Source organism: Harpia harpyja, chromosome 5, assembly GCF_026419915.1.
Source record: "Harpia harpyja isolate bHarHar1 chromosome 5, bHarHar1 primary haplotype, whole genome shotgun sequence".
Classification (NCBI taxonomy): Eukaryota; Metazoa; Chordata; class Aves; order Accipitriformes; family Accipitridae; genus Harpia; species Harpia harpyja.
This window is the reverse complement of record NC_068944.1, coordinates 49,876,388-49,883,711: the sequence shown is the minus strand read 5'-3', so window position 1 is coordinate 49,883,711 and position 7,324 is coordinate 49,876,388. Positions and strand designations below refer to the sequence as shown.

At 36.1% G+C, this 7,324-nt stretch overlaps 1 long non-coding RNA gene across 1 annotated transcript in view; it reads left to right on the top strand.

The window, feature by feature from the left end:
* Positions 1–7,324, top strand: part of LOC128142312 (uncharacterized) — a 61,182-nt gene that overhangs the window by 30,098 nt on the left and 23,760 nt on the right. The window contains exon 4 of the long non-coding RNA XR_008235345.1: positions 1,375–1,441. This is a non-coding gene — a long non-coding RNA (uncharacterized LOC128142312). The remainder of the gene's footprint in view (positions 1–1,374; positions 1,442–7,324) is intronic.

Genomic DNA, 7,324 nt, shown 5'->3' with positions numbered 1-7,324 from the left:
GGAAAAGAAACAAGGAGAGGTAATAATAGGAGGGACTCATTATTGTGTACACTAAGAGCAATGTTTGTTTTTAACCCACATATCTCTTAAGTATGTGTTACATAAACAAGAAATGTCTCACAGCAGCTGAATGCAGGCCTCCCCCAGCTGCAATCACAGCATATCAGAATGTGGCACATATCCAGCTGGTGGCAGTCCAAGGTTACGCTGCCGACGAGCTTCTAAAACTTCAGAGAGCAGAGCCAGTGCAGAAATGTCTTTGCAATAGATCCTAAATTTAGTAAGGTGCGGGATCATGTGAATACTGCCTGGCAGGTGCAAATTCCACCACTGGTGATCCTCCAGTGAGAAAGTGCTACCACGAGATCCATAAATACTGTCAGGACCATCACTTGAAGAGTAATCACTCAGCAAAGTCATTTCATTAAATCTGTGTAATTTTGAATGATTTCAGGAAATTGCAAAATCAGGCTAAAGTCTTGGATGATTTTATCTACTAAGGGATAAGGTGTCAGATGATATGATCCAGGTTAATAGACTGCATTCAACAACGTCAGAAAATGTTCAGTTCTGTGATTTTTGTTACAAGAAAAATTGATGAAAGGAGACAGCTTTAGCAGCAATTTAGATGTGATGATACATATAGTTAGCTAATGTACTAAATTTTTATATGAAAATATATATGTTCAGTATCTATTGTTGTAATCTATCAATATCGTATTTTATATCTATTGCTCTAATTTCTTATAATGAGTGGCTAGTACCATATGATGTCTTTAACATTTTGTAGTGGGTATGTTTTTATTAAAAAATTCTCATTCTTTATGTTAATGAATTTATTTATATAGAGCTGTGAATTGGCTTTAGCAAATTAGCATGTGAGAAAATACGATACTCTCACCTGTCAAGTTTGTGGAGTGCAAAGGTTGAGATATTTTTAAAAGAATTTTTTAGCAGTGAGCTAAACAAATACTGACAGTGTGTTTGGGAGGAGAAGTTAATTCAGGTTAAGTAGAATTAGCAACACAAAACTGTTCAGATCTAAGAGCAGAATTTAACCTTGGATACTGAAAGTTTTTGAGAAACTGTGAAACAAACTGCATACATTATTTAACCACAAGAGGTCATCATAGCACTGCTGCAAACTGCTTTTTTTTCTTTTTTTTTTTTTCACCTCCGCTGAAAGAAAGAAACATGAAAAAAGTCCTGGGGTTTTTTATTTGTTTTCAGCTAATCTAAAGTTAACAATAAAACCCACATATACTGATTATTTACTCAGAAGTGACACACAAAACATTTCCATTTGACCTGTATGTTTGGTATACCCACAGATTTTTCTCTCCGCTTCCTCTTTTTTTCTTTTTTTTTAAATAGTGTTGACAGCTCCCAGCCACGAGATTAATACTGAAGAACAAATGACAAAGAATCAGCAGAAGAGTGAGTAAGTGGTGTTATATCAGTGGAATATTGACTAATTCAGATGAATTCAAAGTTACTCTTTTTTCATTAGAAGTACTTAAAGATGCTACTGTTTTCATCTTGGAATCTCGTGTAGAATTCTATTTATAACAGCTTTAGCCAGGCAGATCTCTGCTTAAATTGTGGGTTTGTCTTATCCAGAAATAAAATTTACTCAAATCTTGACTGTGCAATTGCTTACACAAATAATTATCACTATGTGTGCCAGATTCACTGTTATCAGTATATAGTGCTGCTTCAACGTGTGGGTGAAACAGATTTCTTCATTTGTGTGTGTATTGACTCTTTTTGTTTAGATGTGGGAGATTTTTGACCTAACAATGGCTCTCTGCTTCCTACCCTGTCAGTGGAAAATGCACCTCCCTTAGTTATAAACAAGAAGTGTTTCTAAAAACATAACCTGTTCTTTCAGCTGTTTCCTTCCCAAAAAACCATGGATTTTTTTTAGATCAGCTAGGTAAAAATTATAAGCTGTGCACTATTCAAACTATTTTACTTTTCTAATGCAACTTAATAGTATCTAAACTGACTTAGAGACTTTTGGAATGCAGCGTTTCCAGTGTGGTTTTTTGTTACATATCTTTGCACTGGCGTTGAAAGGCAATTACATCAAAACTCCTTAAACTTTGTAAATTCTTGAATGTTCTGCTGTAAATTTCTGATGAGTGTGACCCATTCCTAAAAATCCTTCCAAAATACGATCTGTTGAAATCCCTCATTTTCTGAAATAATAGTAGGACAATTCTGATTGCAATATGTAAACTGAGATTCAGCCTTTCTGAGGTGTTGAGTACCTACAACTTTTGTAAGATGAATATCAAACACAATAAAATACTGCATGGACCCTAGCACTTTAAGTAGCTAGAAGTATGCTAGCATAGGTAGCAGAAGTTTAGCTCAACTACAGCTAACACAATTATGTTTGCCCCAGTTTCTGAGCTTTGCTGAACTGCTCTCAGCAATGAAGAAACAGCCCAAATGCAGTTATATCTGTGACTGCTTAAAAAATAAAATATATGAAAAAAATAAAATATTATATTTTCATAAAATATATGAAAATTGAGAATAATAGACTATACCTGTATAGACACAATCCAGCTACCATGCTTTCTAGCTATTTTTAAAACATGATAAAGGTGCATCCCCATGCAGATCTTATTGATGGCTAAGCCCTCTTGTGCCAACAAAAATATTGTACCTAGCTGACACACCCAGTGCTGACCCACACCCCAGCCAATTTACACTGTGTTTGCTGAGAGTCTTCACAGCAATTATGCACTTCCACCTTTCCTATCACTTGATTAGCTTTTGATTGAATTTACATAAAATACATCTTTTACTCCTGTTCTTTGTTAGAACCCTTGATATTGGATTCACAAACATCACTCACTCATGTTATAAAATATCAGAGCTTCCTTTTTGCCCTCCCTTGCTTTCAAAAGATAATCTGGCAGCTTTGTAGGTCAGTAAGCCTTTTGGTTTTTTGGTCTTTGTTCAAGGAATTACATGCCAATGTAATAAGAAGGATTTTATCAGAGGCTTAAAGTGGTAAGTCTGTGGAAAGAAGTCAGGAGAAAATCATTATCAGTAGATGTAAACCTAGCAAAAAGCATGTTTTAGAGAATTAAGAAAACTCTGGAATGCTTTCTGAAGTGAAGCTGGAATTATACAAAATGTATACACTCACAAAATTGGGCTACTTTGGTGTGAATAATTTGTACTTTGGGGCACTGATATTCACATGAACTTGGCAGCCTTCTGCTCAGGATTCAAGTTCTGGCTAATTCTAATGAGGATGGCAAGAACTCAGATCCTGTGTTTGTCTTTAAGGCCCTTAAGACTTTCTCTGCACAGTGTGAGTTCTTTTTTCTGTTCTCTTAATTTTTAGCCCTCTTCTAGAGAAGTTTTTATGCAGGTGAGCACCCTTTTCTCTTCTTCATGGATCAATTATTCATTAACTGTAATAAAATTCACAATTAACAGGTAGTATCTTTAGTTTCCTTAAGGTATCATGAAGGTTTTATCCTTGATACATCCTGAAAACAAAATAAGGATGATAAAACTTTGAGATAAAAAGTACAGACAACTCAATATGAACTGCAAGTGGTTCATTAATTCCCCACATTTACAGTTCTCTGCTGTACCAAATCCCCCACTCTGAGAACCATAACTTGAATAGTTTCCTTGTCATCATATCAATTTCTAACACAGGTGCAAATTCTGACAGCTTTTTTTGCTAATAGACCAATTGGCCATTAATATCTCTTTTTGACTGTCAACTTGCCTACCTCAGAAAACAGCCAGAAGATGTACATGACTGCAAAATGTAGCATTCTGCTAACATGACATTAAGTTGATTATAGATTACAGAAGGATCTTTCATTCCTTGCTCTATAAACATCACAGTTAAGCACTCTGAAGCAATGAACATGACGGTGAGTGTATTGGTGTTACCCTGTGTATCATACCAGACATCTGCTAGCTGTCTTTTTATGGCAGATAATTGCAGACCTCACAGGAAGACAAAATGTAATTGACAAAACAGATTTTACAATACTTTGAAATTGTAGTTCCTTGAAGGGTAGAGTTGCAAAATATTAACTGGATATCATTTAATACATTAAATCCAACAAATCTCATTTCAGATAAAGTAGTAAGAGGTATTATCAAAATTCAAGTTTAAACATTGAACATATGAATAATTACTTTTAGTGACATAATAGCCTTTGGTGTTTCTGAGTTCCTTCAGTTTTAAACATTGATATAAGGAATTTACTAAATGCAGAACATTCTTATTGTTATTATGATTTGTTTTTTTCCTTTTGCTAGGTGCCACCACCACCTATCTAAATTCTTATTCTTGAAAATGGATTCCAGAAAACAACATAAAAACTCAAGTTATAATATGGATTGGATCTGATTATGACTTGAGAGAAAAGCTGTAAGTGTGAAACCTATTAAATATTCAGATCCAAAATGAAAAAGAGTAAAATTAGAAGCATTAAATTCTTACTTTCAGCCATCTTCATATTATGCTGTCACTTTAAACTTGGTTTCCAATCTACTGGAGAGTAACATGTTCCTAACTACATTGGGACCTTTTTAAATAATTATTAAATAGGAAAGAGCAGTTACACATTTGAGACATTGAAGAGAGACCTCCTATTATTTCCTCCCTCATGAAATCTAGGTGGTTGCACCAGTTCTCACAGCATTTTGTTACTTTACGTTCTACAAATATTATGTACAATGCATCATGTAGAAATAGTAATGTGCACAAATGCAAGATGAGTCTCTTCACATGGGTTAACAAGGGCTGCGACTTAACATGTGAAATCCAAAAAAACCTTCCATTAATAGACTAGATAGGGTCCAAAATGAATGGTTGGTTTGGGGTGTGGGGGGGTTTTTTTGCATTTTCAGTACGTTACTCGATGCAGAACAAACAACGCAATAATTAATTTGAAAATCAACCAGCCCTTCCTGACCTGACTGGAAAGGGAGCACCTAGGGAAGAGGAAAAATGTCTTTCTGGAGGGCATGGTTTTCTAGTATTTTAGCTCTGTTGACTTCCCCACTGCTTGATAAATGAAGATGATATGGATATATTGCTGACAACAAAAAGCACAATTTAAGAAAATTGATATGGGGAAGAGGCCATTGAAAGTGATGGCTGTTACTGAAAATTGTGAGGATAACTTGACTAGGGTTCAGAAAGGGAGATAGAGTAACAAAGAATGGAAAGATCATTAAAAATTCTCAAGAACAACTGAAAGAATAAGATAGAAAACTAGATGAATAGTAGGGATTAGAGAGGATTTATTGCAAGAGGAAGCAACCAGGGATGGGATGGACACTGGGATGACTTCAGTTATTTGGGGTGGAGGACATCTCCTACATTCTATTTCTTGTAATCTTCATTACAGTTCAATTTTCCATTTATGACTTCTATCTCAAAAGATTATGAATAAAGTCTTAAACCTGAGATGTACTGCAAAATCAGAATTCTATTTCAACAGGGGGATGAATAGAATTTAACTCGACAATGAATATATTTTGGGGGGGCTACATGAATTGGGTAGATTCAATTGTTCAGCTTCAGGCTTGAAGCCTGATGTGTTACAATTTTTTCACTAGATGGAGCAAGAGTATCCTTCTTAAAATGCTAGGCCTTCACTGAACTGCTGTGCCGGGAACTTCAAATATGCAAAGATTTTCTGAGGTAAATCAGTATATATTGTAAATGGGGCATTTAAACTTGGGAATATATTTTTATTAAATTTGAATATTTGTTTTCAATTTCTGATAAGCATTTTGCTAGCTCTGATACCTCTTAAGAATTATTAAATTGTAGAATTATTAATTTTAGTTCTTTTTTATCCTCATCTTCATGAATGTTATATAACTGATGGGAAAAGTAACATAGAAAACAGTCCAGATAACAATTTAGTATTTATAGCTTTTTTTTGTTTAATGCATGTAATAAGAAAGAAAAACAAATTCTGGCTCATTTGTTACATAAATACTTGTCTAGTTACAATTCTCCAAAATGCCATTTTATATAAATGCAAATTTTTGCAATTGTTTCTTTACTTTTTATGTTAAAACCTCTTTTCAAGGTAGATTACTTTAAAAGATAGTAATACTTAAATTAAGAAATAAATTAAGAAGCCTTTCATTCACAGTCTATCTTCCCAAGATTTTTAATTCAATAAATATTGGTGGTAAGGTTTAGAATTTTTCAAGATATGGCATTTATGTCAAAGAGATCATTCTCGTGATACCTGCATGAGTAATTATTCTTTATCAAAACATTAATTAATCTTTTCTACAGGACTGTTTTCAGAAGAAAGATGATAATATTATTTTACAAGATAATGTCAAAATGATAGATTTTTAATTTTTATTCAGTTCTCAATGGTATTTATTTCACATTTTAATCCCTACATTTCAGTTCACAGCTCGATTTGCTCCTGTTATGTTATCCCAGTTCTTTGGTTTCAGGCCTAGAAAGTAATGACAGAATCATAGAATCATTTAGTTTGGAAAAGGCCTTCAAGATTGAGTGCAACCATCAACCATGCCCACTAAACCATGTTTTGAAGTGCCTTGTCTACGTGCTTTTTGAATACCTCCAGGGATGGTGACACCACTTCCCTGGGCAGCCTGTTCCAATGCCTGACAACCCTTTCGGTAAAGAATTTTTTCCTAATATCCAATCTAAACCTCCCCTGGCGCAACTTGAGGCCATTTGCTCTCGTCCTATCACTAGTTACTTGATAGAAGAGACCAGCACCCACCTCACTACAACCCTCCTTCAGGTAGTTGTAGAGAGCGATAAGGTCTCCCCTCAGCCTCCTTTTCTCCAGGCTAAACAGCCCCAGTTCCCTCAGCCGCTCCTCATAAGACTTGTGCTCAAGTCCCCTCACCAACTTGGTTGCCCTTCTCTGGACACGCTCTAGCAGCTCAATATCTTTCCTGCAGTGAGGGGCCCAAAACTGAACACAGTACTCGAGGTGCGGCCTCACCAGTGCCCAGTACAGGGGAACAACCACCTCCCTGCTCCTGCTGGCCACACTATTTCTGATACAAGCCAGGATGCCGTTGGCCTTGGCCACGTGGGCACACTGCCGGCTCACATTCAGCTGGCTGTCGACCAACATCACCAGGTCTTTCTCTGCCAGGCAGCTTTCCAGCCACTCTTCCCCAAGCCTGTAGCGCTGCATGGGGTTGTTGTGACCCAAGTGCAGGACCCGGCACTTGGCCTTGTTGAACCTCATACAGTTGGCCTTGGCCCATCGATCCAGCCTGTCCAGATCATTCTGTGAAGCCTTCCTATCCTCAA